The 12,850-nt window shown below is 37.1% G+C and overlaps 1 protein-coding gene across 2 annotated transcripts in view; it reads left to right on the top strand.

The window, feature by feature from the left end:
- Positions 1–1,644: 1,644 nt before the first annotated feature.
- The window catches only part of LOC130839444 (axoneme-associated protein mst101(2)-like), a 29,527-nt gene continuing 18,321 nt past the window's right edge, over positions 1,645–12,850 (top strand). The window contains exons 1-3 of one of the 2 annotated variants that reach the window (XM_057713695.1): positions 1,645–1,662; positions 7,851–7,933; positions 8,740–8,921. The gene's annotated coding sequence lies outside the window, so the exon portion shown is untranslated. Of the gene's footprint in view, positions 1,663–1,843; positions 2,092–7,850; positions 7,934–8,739; positions 8,922–12,850 lie in introns of those variants that run through there. The other variant, XM_057713694.1, reaches the window with a different exon arrangement.

Consider the following 12,850-nt stretch of genomic DNA (forward strand, 5'->3'; position numbering starts at 1 on the left):
TTTGCAGGTCTGCACCAGAGAACTTTGAGCCTGTTTCCCACCAGTCACTCCTATCCATCTTACTGTCTAGATATCAGATGATGTGGCAGCAGTCAACCTTTGAACTTGCAGATGTGTACGATGTCTTAGTGGGTACCAAACAACAAATGGAAGGAAATGGAATCTCTGAATGACTCCGTGGAACCTAGAGTGGTGGGACTGTAACATGTCATCTAAGCTGTAGTACCATCCCCCTAAACCATCTCTATCTCCAGTGTCTTCATTTTATTCCCTCTTCCTGCCATCAGAGAGAGGGAGATCAAACATGACTCTGAGCATGCCTAGTAACCTTCAAAGTCTCTACCTGCCTGTGGAATGTAGTCCATGAGCCAGGTCTTTCAACTTTGTTCTCAGTGAGCCTATTACACTGGCTACATGGACCTGGCTGATTCCAGCACCCAGCCCCTACTTTTGTATATTTAATCACTGCCTCCCTTTGCTTTAAAATGTTTCCTTCAGTTACCCTTTTTGAACTCTGAATCACTCTTTAAGATCTAACAGAAATGATACCTCCTCAGCGAAGCTATCTATAACCTTCCAAATATAATTAACTGTTGCTTTTGCAGAAAATAAGCACTTTATAACATCATTTTTAACACCCGATCACATCTTGCTTTTTTTTTTTTTTAATCTGCCTCCTTCAAGGTATGGATTGGATATAGGTGAGAACCTTGCTCTGTTCATCTTTAAATATGCAATAGCAGTAGATCTCACAACTGTATTACATGTATCAGTAAGTTGTACCACCAAGTGTTGCAGGAAAAAAATCAAGTATTAAAAAATACCAAGTAAGACAATTATTAAAAATTGTTCATACTAAAATTCAAATATGAGAGGAAGAAACTTAATAGACAATAAAACCAGAAAACAGAAAATATTTGAAGCATTTGCCAGCTTTAAAAAAAAAGTAATGATTATGATTGCTTATTTTGAGTCAATATTAACTTTTAAATTTGTACCTTTATATTATTTTATTTGAAATAAACACTCAAAACATATAACCTCCAGACTGCCATTCCAGTAGATCCATCCCCCTCCCCCCCCCCCCCCCCATGGAAAAGCATGCTACAAAATAATAGTGATTATTTCTGGACTGTAAAATTAAGAGTTTCATACACTCACTTATTAATGAAAAAGTACTTATGTTAATAACAACAGTACTTTGAAAAGAAAGAGAGAGAAACGAAAAGACACTCAAAGCAAAAAATTAAACCCCAAAAAATCCTTTATTGCCTCCCACCAAAAGTACCCCGAGAGACAGGCTGCTGAACCATCTCAGCCCACTGCTACTCGACTCACATTCACACCTGCTGCTGCGTGGGGTCACGACACCTGAGCCAACAGTGAAGGAGGGACCTGTCTGGGTTTTGCGCACACTCTTGGGTCTCTAGCCTTGGTTAAGAAAGATAAAAACCTGTAACAGTTAAACCTGGGATATTGCATGTGTCCTTTCGGTTTCATTACTCATAAACCCGACCCGTAACAGGATGGCAGTAACAACCGCCTCGCTCTTCAGCTTCTGAATATAAAGGTCGTTTTCCAGAGGAGGAGCCAGACACAGGAGGAGCCCCAGGGTAGAGCCGGAGCAGCTAACTTGACCCCTGCCTGCAACGCCCGCGCCAAGTAAGCTTGCTCCTAAATTTACCTTCCAAGCACATTTCTGTTAACAACAAGAAATCCCCCACCGCAGGCCCCACACTGCAGGAAGGGAGGCTGCCAGAGTTCGGGGCGGGGTTGTGTGAGGCCAGCGGGGTGCTTTGCTGGGGCAGCTCAGCGTCTTCATTTAGATCTGGGGCGGCTGCGAAGCACGTCCCCAGATGAGCTGCTCTTCCTGGGGCCTCAGTCCAGGGCTGCAGCAAAGAGGCCTGCTTGGGAGGAGGAGAGCATCCTACCTCATGGGGACAGGGAGCTGAGGTCTCTTTTAGGACTGAGGGACCAAATCCTGCCTCCTAGAAGAGGAGCTGGGTAGGGTTGCTCCCTCCCGCCCCTTCCTTCCCTCCGCAGACACGTCCTGACGACACCCCGCTGGGCAGTGGAAAAACAGAAAAGGAGGTACTGGACAAACAATTTAAATATTAAAAAAAATTCTTATATTGGCCATATGTAATATTCCAAAGATTCTGTAAAGCTGTATTTATTTGAAATAATTCATTCTCACACTTTCTAAACAACCCTTAAAAATAACTATAAGCTCTAAGCCTGTTTCTTTATGCTTCCTTGTTTCTAAATGTGTAGTGCCTACCAAGCCAACAAACAAATGCAAACAATCCATAAATTAGTTATTTTCAGTTTCAGTTTTTCGTTCTCTTTCCTTTGTGAGAATGAAAAAACTTCCTCGGTTTGCTATCAACTTCCTTAAAATAGCTGCAGAAAAATGGGAGGAGGAAAGAGAGCATGGATGAGTAAGAAACAACTGGGAGCATTTTCTGGAACTCATTGACCTGCCGTGCTGTGGTGCGGAAATGCTAGTTTGTCAGCTTTCTTTTGCATGCAAGTTAGTCTTGAGCTCAAAGCTCTCAACTTCTTTTCTTTTTTTCTTTAATACATCTTAATTGGAGTATAATTGCTTTATAATGTTGTGTTATTTTTTGCTGTACAACAAAGTGAATCAGCTATATTTATACATATATCCCCATATCCCCTCCCTCTTGAGCTTCCCTCCCACCCTCCTGATCCCGCCCCTCTAGTAAGTCACAGAGCACCAAGCTGATCACACTGTGCTCTGCAGCAGCTTCTCACTAGCCATCCTTTTTACATTTGGTAGTATATATATGTCAGTGCTACTCTCTCACTACCTCCCAGCTTTCCCTCCACCCCCAATGACCTCAGGTCTGTTCTCTACATCTTGCCCTGCCACTAAGTTCATCAGTACCGTTTTTCTAGATTCCATATATATGTGTTAGCATGCAATATTTGTTTTTTTCTTTCTGACTTAATTCACTCTGTATGACAGACTCTAGGTCCATCCACCTTACTACAAATAACTCAGTTTCATTCTTTTTTATGTCTGAGTAATATTTCATTGTATATATGTGCCACATCTTCTTTATCCATTCATCTGTTGATGGACATTTAGGTTTCTTCCATGTCCTGGCTATATTGTAAATAGCACCACAATGAACATTGGGGTACATGTATGTTTTTGAATTTTGGTTTTTTCAGGGTATATGCCCAGTAGTAGGATTGCTGGGCCATATGGTAGTTCTATTTTTAGTTTTTTAAGGAACCTCCATACTGTTCTCCATAGTGGCTGTATCAATTTACATTCCCACCAACGTGCAGGAGGGTTCCCTTTTCTCCACACCTTCTGCAGCATTTACTGTTTGTAGATTTTTTAATGATGGCCATTCTGGCTGGTGTGAGGTGATACCTCATTGTGGTTTTTGATTTGTGTTTCTCTAATAATTAGTAGTGTTGAGCATCTTTTCATGTGTTTGTTGGCCATCTGTATGTCTTCTTTGGAGAAAGAGGAATGTCATTTAGGTCTTCCACCCATTTTTGGGTTGGGTTGTTTGTTTTTTTGATATTGAGCTGCATGAGCTACTTGTATATTTTGGAGATTAATCCTTTGTCAAAACTCTCAATTTCTGATTCAGAATGGTGTGTGAGGAATGGAGAGGTCAGGGAGAATGTAGTCTGATAATCTGGACTGCAGGATTCAGATGCTGGCTTTATTTCTGAGAAAGAACTAAAGCCAGCATCCATTTGGACCAGTGGTAGGTATGAAGTGACAGCCTCACACAGTGTCACATAAACCAGGACTGCAGTAGGTGGAGTGGAAAGAACCCTGCCTGGAGAGATGAGAGATTAGGGTCTCCTCCTGGATCTTTGGAGGGGGGAGCAGGGGAGGGAAGCATTTTCTTCATCCATGACCTCAGTTTCCTCACTGTATATGCATCAAGAGACACATCGCTAGTTCTCAACCAGGGCTCCACACTAGATTCTCATCTTACACTTTTTTTTTTTGAATGAGGACCATACTTGGTTCGGACAAACCTGGCTGCCTTTATTTATTGAGTAAGGAAAAAAATGAGACCCCAAAACAAACGGGCTGCCTAAAGATTGAAGCCTCACTCTCACCCCTGCCACATCCTTAAAAGTTGGGAGAAAAGCATGTTGTCTCCTGGCTTTGGCTGTAAGGCTTTGCTTAGAGCCAAGCTTGCCTCTGACACCCCATGGGGCAGCTTCTTTCTGGGTACATTCTGAAAACTGGAAAGGACCAACGCAGCGCTTCCTGGGAAATAAGTAGTTCTTTCTTCTTCCTTAATGAAGCCCTGTGGTAGACGTGTCCGGGAGTTATGCAGACCCACCTGAGGACAGAGTTTGTTTCTGAGTCTCTTTACATGGATATTTTTGAACAGTTACATGGAGGGTGCAGATATTGTTCTCTTGTTATTCTTCATTGACTTTTTAATTAAGATATATATTTCATTGGCTTATTACATACATCTTTTTCTTGATGTTGAGGCACACTTCTATTTTGAAAAATGAAATCAATTTCCCAGTGACTCAATTTCCCTGCACAGAGGGTGATTCTTAAACTGTGTGGCCAAAAGGACTTTGATGACTTCTAAAAAAGAAGAAAAAACAAAAGCTCTTTCCCTTTTGGAACCCCAAACTCCTTCAGTCCCTTGAATAGTATAAATGGTTCTATAGATATTGCATTTCATTGATCTGTCATATGTCAAACCAGAATTGTCAATTTAAAAGCTCACATTTTGATGAATACTTGCTATCCTCATCACTAGTTCTATAGCTGTTCTCAACAACTAAGACCAAGAGACAGAAGAGGTGCATGAAATTTGTGTAACATTTCACGACTTGTGTTCCCAAGGTCATCCTAGTCCCAGGTCTTCCCTCAGCATTGGACTCACTGATGAGTTTTCTCTTAGCGTGTGCTTAAGCCTTAGGTTTGGGGAGGGGATGGTTGGATAAGGTGATGACTTTGCTTCTCAGTAATGATGGTTGCCCTCCACCCGCTCCCCCACCTGCCTCCCTGGCTTTGGGTAGAGCCAGTGCACTGCATCATAGGATGTGACTGCCCTGTGCCAGCAATAACATCCAATCAGCAATCGTCACAGTATTTGGAGCACGTTTGCCCTTGTGGAGATTCATTATAAGAGCAGAACCAAAAATAGATGAATTTTTTGTAAAATTACATTATGATTTTATTAGTATTTAAATATAACAAATATAAAAACACAGTTATCACATAGAATGCTATATTAACATTAAATACAACACATAACAATATCACAAAATAAAGAAATGCAAAACCAAAAACCAGGTAAGATTTATTTACAGAACATTGTAAAGCAACTATATCCAATTAAAAAAAAAGATATATTTAACGTGGTGAGTGTGCTTGCCTGTTCACAAGTTGATTCCAGTATGGAACACAGGAGGATAATGCCACTTGCCTATCTGCTGCACCATTTAACCCATTCCTTTCCTTTGTTTTTAAATGGGTTAAGACTGAAAACCCTAATTCACACACACTAGTTGTTGTGAATGGTAATAACAGCAGGATACTCTTTAGACTTATCAAAGGAAAATCTTCCTTCGTCTTAATCCAAAATGCCGATAAGCTTAACATTTCATAATCGTTCTTTAACATATATGAAGAACTGAGCTGCAATAACTCATTTTCTTCTTCAGGCACCAAGTCTAACTCAACTATTGATTTTGGGTTTCGAAAAGCAAACGAATCTTCTACCCAACAATTTTGTCTTAATGTTTCAAATTTCTCTTCCGGGAATAAGTGGTTAAAAGTTTGAGATAGAGAAGTGAGATGCAACAATATCTCTAGTTTTATTTCTTCCTAAATGTTTTCATTAATAACATTCTCTTCAATGTACTGCAAAAATCTTGGAAACATGTAGTAGCTAGGACTGTTGCTTTTAAGCCTCACCTGCCACAACAGTAATGTCTTCCGGAATTCTTGGATATGTTCGACATGTTGGAATATATCACTGTTTTTCCCTTGTAGTTTTAAACTTAGTTCATTAAGGATGCCAAAAATATCAGTTAAATATGCCAGTTTCATTACCCAAGTATCATCCTCAAAAACAGTTGCCAAATGAGATTTCCTTTCAAAACGTGGATCTCATTCCTGAGTTCGTAAACCCTGCTGAGTATTTTCCCAGTGAACTTTGGTATGGTACAGTAAGTGGGTATAATTAGCTGCAATCTCTGAACAAAATGTTTCAAGGAGTCTGCTATTTAGTGAACTTCCTTTAAGAAAATTAACAACTTTCACTGCATTATTCAATACTTCCATGAGATTCTGTGGAATCTCTCTGCATGCTAATGCTTCACAATGTATAATACAATGATTCCACACAGCACTAGTAACTTCTAGCAATTTCTTAATTACTCTGCTCTGTTTTCCAGTTATGTTTGCTGTTCTGTCACTTGTAATTCCTTTGCAGTTTTTCCAATTTAATTTATACTGACCAACAATACATTTTTCTAATTCTGTGAAAATATCTAATCCACTTAGGTGTGAGGTTGTTTAAACAACACGAGAAAAACTCCATAAAGTCACACTGCCACGCATATCTGACATAGACTAAAAGTGCTGTGCAGCTTCCAGTATCAGTACTTTCATCACGCTGGATTGCAAAATCTATTCCTACCTGTAACCGAGTAATGAGCGTTGCCTCTAAGTGTTCAGCAATCATACAAATTCGAAGAGTTATTGTGTTATCACTAGGAGTAGTTTTTAATTTATCAGCAAATTTATCATCAAAAATTGTACACACCATATCCAAACATGCTGGAAGAAAAATTTTTTCAGCAGCTGTGTGAATCATTTTCTCTTTTGCCACATGATATGCAACTAAATATGATGATAAGGCTTTCTCACTAACAGTAGTAGAGCAGCTAAGAAATTGTGTCGATGACTTTACATCTTTTTTCTTTCTTTGAAAATATTCAAGAGGCTTATCAATAAGTTCAGCATGTTGTGTTTCTAAGTACCTTTTTAATTTTGAAGGTTTTAAGCTTTCATTTGCAAGGATATTATTACAAATAACACACTAAGGTCTGTCATTTTCAAAAGGTTTTTCACATTTGATAAAATCATATTTTAAGTAATCTTCATTATAACGTCTTGCAGTTACTTTTTTCTTTTCGAAATGTGGCTCAAACGAAGTTAATGTTTGCAGCTTAGAGTCAATATTTTTTTCCATATTGTCACTATTCACACTTTCAGATCCAACAGTAGAACTTGAACACGCTTCTGCATATTTTGCTTCATTATTCCTTTCTTTTAAAAAAGAAATGATCCATTTTAAAAGCAGCTTTGAATAAAATAATTGCCACTAACTATAATTACCACTAATATACATATATATGTGTGTATATATATATATATAGCCTAGATAACATCTTTCCAAAAAATGCAGTTTGCAGCTGAATCTCAGTGGAACATCTCAGACTTTATATCCAGTTGCAAGTCATGATAATATACAACTAGACTGCACATCAACGTTGTTATTATGAAAACCAAGTAAGACATCAGTAGACAAATGATTGAAAAACCGTTTCTTAGGCAATCAATGCACATTCTATTCATCACATCCCCTCCATCAAATCTCTTTTCACATATTGAAACTGATCTTAGTATTCTTTGCAAGGTATGTAATTCTGGCAAAGGACTCATGCAAAGCACTCTGATATTTTATATATTATTCTGTTTCTAAAAATGCTTGTTGTGACTCACAAAATTGATTTTATGACCTACTAAACAGGTCACACACATAATGTGAAACACACTGACATAGAGATGTTTTCCCCTTTTGTGTTAGTAGCTTGACTGTTTCTGCTTGATGATCAAAGGAACCAGCTGATCTGCTAAACTGTTGGCTGATACAGGAACCTTCTTGAAGTGGTAGGTGTATATCTCAGATTTTCATTCCTGATACTTTTGATGGGAAAGGTTTTTAAGAGTGCCAGTTATGGTCTGCTCTCGTGAGGTTCCAATGAGCTTTTCCATGGCTAGGTCAACTATGAGGTTGGAGCTGGTGATATATTTTTAGAACTTTCTTGGAATGCATCCTTGACCCGGGAGTCGGCATCAGGAGTCGCAAAGTATATTGACGAAGCTAAACACAGCAAACCATGGAGGAGCACAGCTCCTATATATACTTCCTCTTTGCTCAGTATGGCTGTGCGCATCTTGAAAGTACTTATACACTGCTCTCTTTGAACTTAGGATATTTGGGTCTTAACACAATACAGCACTTCCTTACAAACCTCTCTATCAAGTCATGCCACTTTGGGGACGGGGTGGGGCGAGAGGCTAGATGAATTTTTAATTGTAGGCCTTCATCTATATGTACTGTGTCCGGGACACAGGGAAAAAGAATGACCAAACTCTGGGACTGCTGAAATGCGGCCTAGATATGAAGACCTTCATTCCAGAGAGGCACAGGGTGTTGTTTATCCCTGTTAGTGTCGGAACGGTGGTTTAGAAACAAAGAGCTGTTGTTTTTCAGCATTTCCTTTTGGTTACTTAGTTTGTGTCTCTTTCCTCCAAATTTCCCTGAAATATAATTAAGGAATGGAGTTTCCACCAGGACCAGAATGTATGTTGGCCTCAGAAGACAGCAGGGCATTGATGGATATTTGAAGGGGAAGGGCCAAGCTTTTATAGTTACCAAGCTTGTTTTAATGAACACTCTCTTATTTTGTCAGCCTGTGGCTTGGACAGCAAGCTTATGTTTGGTCCTATGGTTCCTTGCACTGTGCACATGTCGGTGGTCAGGAAAAAAGCCAGTATTAAGAGGTTGGAATGACTGATATTTTCTCAGGGCCCTTCTATGCACGTTTTCTTCATGGAAGAAGCACCAGTGAAATAAATAAAGATCTCATTAAAGGTAAATATGTGACCAAGTATAAAAGCTAGTATTACTATGGTAATATTTTGTAACTCTACTTTTTGTTCTCAGCTATGTTTAAGAGATCAATCTATTAAAGAAAATTAACCTAAAAGCTAGTATTATTTTATTTTTGATTTGTAAATGCACATTTTTTTCTACATAATTTGACTAATGCTTTTAAAAAAACACTAATTAGTTGTTTTTTGGACGCACAAGTATAAAAGTGTCATTTGTGACATCAACAACTGAAAAGGATGGGAATAGAACTATAAAGGAGCAGAATTTTTGTATATTACTCAAGTACAGTGTTACAGCTTTAAGATATTAAATGTAATCCCCATGGTAACCACAGAGAAAATAGTTACAGAATATACACAAAAGGAAATAATTGGGGAATTAAAATATTTTAATTAAAAAACTCAGCTAAACATAAAAGAAGATAATGATGCAGGAAACAAATAGCTAAATGACAGAAATAATTGGAATTTATTGGAATTACAATGACAAATAGCTAAATGACAGAAATAATTGGAATTTAACAGGAATTTCTCTAAATGTAAATGGATTAAACTGTGCAAAGGACTGAGATTGGCAGAATTGATTTTAAAAAATGATCCAACTATATGCTGTCTGCAAGAGACTTACATTAGAGCCGGAGACACAAGTAGGTTGAAAGTAAAAGGATGGAAGAAGATATTCATGAAAATAGTAACCAAAGGAGAGCATGGGTGGCTATATGAATATCAGAAGAAATAGACTTTAAAATAATAATTAAAAAAAAACTGTTACACAACACAAAGAGGGACATTATATATCAATAAAAATTTCAATATAGAAAGAAGGTCTAAGAATCATAAGCATTTGTATACCTAATAACAGAACCTTCAAAATATACATAGCAAAAACTGACAGAACTGAAATGATAATAAAGAGTTCTACGATAATAGTTGGAGACTTCAATATCCAACTCTCGATAATGGATAGAATAACCAGACAGAAGATAATTAAGGAAAGAGAGGACTTGATAAATAAAGTAAACCAACTAGATCTAACAGACATATACAGAATGCTCTACAAACAACATCTAAATACACACTCTCCTCAAGTGCACGTGGAATCTTTTCCAGGATAGACCATATGTATATGTTAAGCCACAAATAAAGTTCCACTAGATTTTAAAAGGTAAATATCATACAAAGTATCTTCTATGACCACAATGGATGAAGTTAGAAATCCATAACAGAAGTAAAGTTGGAAATTTAACTAATTTGTGGAAATTAAACACTACACTCAACAATCAGTAGGTCAAGGAAGAAATCACAAGAGAAACTGGAAAATACTTAGAGATGGGTGATAACAATAACATAACATACCAAAACTTATGGTACACAGTCAAATTAGTGTCAAGGGGGAAATTCATAGGAATAAATGTTTATATTAAAAAAGAAGAAAGACCTTAAATCAAAAATAGAATTTTACTACTTAAAAAAACTAGCAAAAGAACATAGTAAATCCAAAGCTAGCAAGTAAATAATAAAGTAGAGATAAATGAAATGTAGTAGTCTTCTCAGATAGGACCAAGCTCTGTATATACTATGATTTCCCTATATTAACAGGCGAGTAGCATATACAGGGTGGATACACTGGACAAAGGCATGATTCATATCCTAGAGGGACAGAATGTGATATTTCATTATGTCACTCAGAATGGTGCACAATTTACAATTTATGAATTGTTTATTTCTGAAATTTTCCATTTACATTATTACATTATTTTTATAATGAAATTGGCTGCCTGTAACTGAAACCATGGAAAGCAAAATCGCTGATAAGGGGGGCTACTGTAGAGAAGAGAGAAACAGAAAATCAATGAAAGCAAAAGTTAGTTCTTTGAAATAATCAATCAAATTGGCACACCTTTATCTAGATTACCTAGGGAACAAAAAGAGATGACACAAATACTAAAATTAGAAATGAAAATGGGAACATTGCTACCGATTTTTTAAAAAGAGAAATGGTTGTAAGAGAGAACTATGAACAATTGAATACCAACAAATTAGATAACCTAGGTGAAATGGGCAAATTCCTAGAGTCAAGACCTACCATGATTAAGTCATGAAGAAAATCCTTATGGATCTATAATTAGTAAAGAGATTGTATCAGTAATCAAAAATTTCCTGGAAACCACCCCACACTCCAGATCTGATAGCTTCACTGGTGAATTCTACCACACCAACTGAACTTCATATATATTAAAAAAACAGTTGTACATTAAAAGACACAATCAACAGAGTAAAAGTGCAACTCAAGTAGTGGGAAAAAATGTTTGCAAGTCATATATCTAATCAGGGATTAATCTCCTCAATATATAGAGAACTCCTAACTTAAGAACACAGAAACAGACAACCCTATTCAAAAATGGGCAAAGGACTTGAATAGACATTTCCCCAAATAAGATATACAGATGACCAGTAAGCACATGAAAAGATGCTTTACACTAATCATTTGGGAAATACAAATAGACACTAAAATGAGAAACTACCTCACCCCCGCTAAAATGACTACTATCAAAAAATGGAAAATAACTAGTGTCAGAGAGGATGTGGAGAAATTGCAGTCCTTGTGTGCTGTTGATGGGAATGTGAAACGATAGAGCCGTTGTGGGAAACAGTATGATGGGTCCCCTTGAAAATGCAAAATAGAATTTCCATATGATCTGGCAATTCTACTTCTGAATATGTATTCAAAAGTATTGAAAGCAGGGTCCCCAAAAGATATTTGTATATGCATTTTCATAGCATCATTATACACAATAGGTAAAATGTGGAAGTCACCCAAATGTCCATCAGTGGATGAATGGAAAAGCAAAATATGTTATATGCATATGATGGAATATTTTTAGCCTTAGAAATGAAGAAAATTCTGACATGTAGTACACCATAACATTATGCTAAGTGAAATAAGCCAGTCACAGAAAGACAGATACCATGTTATTCCACTTATATGAGGTATTTTGAGGAGTAAAAATCATAGATACAGAAAATCGAATGGTGGTTACCAGGGGCTGGGAAAATGGGGCTTGGGGAGTTATTGTTTAATGAGTATAGAGTTTCAGTTTTATAAGGTGAAAACTCTTCTGAAGATGGATGGTGGTGATGATTGCACACAACATGAATGTACTTGATACCACTGGACTATGTACTTTAAAATGGTTAAGATGGTAAATATTACGTTATGCGTATTTTACCACAATTAAAGAAATGGAAAAAAAAAAGCACTTCTATACCCATTGTCAAACCAATTTTCAAAAGGGGAGATTCAATTCTCTTTATGGACCTCCTTGACCAAATACCATCACCTTACAGAAATGGTGGTTTGTAGATCCAGAGAACAAACACAGTCTTCATCCAGGAGCACACAGACAATTATCATTGAAAGAGATTGTTTCACATTTATAGAGCACTGCTATAAGGGCTTTGAAAATCATCAGGTAGGAGTGAACTTAGTACCACATCACAGAACTTTATCAGATAAAAATAACTCTGGTCAAAACTGGTAATTTTGGGGACGTTTTCCTTAGAAACTTCAGAATCACTAGTGTCTTTGTTACACATATAGACTCTTAGCCTTGGGAATCAGGGTTTTACAGCCACTCCAGATGATTCTTGTGTACATCAAATTTGAAAACTACTTCTTTTTTTTTTAATTTATTTTTATTTATTTATTTTAATTTATTTTTACTTTTTATGTAATTTGTAAATGTTACATTCCATTTACAGTTATCACAAGATATTACACTCCATTTACAGTTATTACAAGATATTGACTATATGCCCCATGTTGTACAATACATCTTTGTAGTCTATCTTCTGAGCAGGAGTGAATAACACTACTTTGTTAATGGGAAGCTAAAATTTGTGATTCTT

Source organism: Hippopotamus amphibius, chromosome 1, assembly GCF_030028045.1.
Source record: "Hippopotamus amphibius kiboko isolate mHipAmp2 chromosome 1, mHipAmp2.hap2, whole genome shotgun sequence".
NCBI lineage: Eukaryota > Metazoa > Chordata > Mammalia > Artiodactyla > Hippopotamidae > Hippopotamus > Hippopotamus amphibius.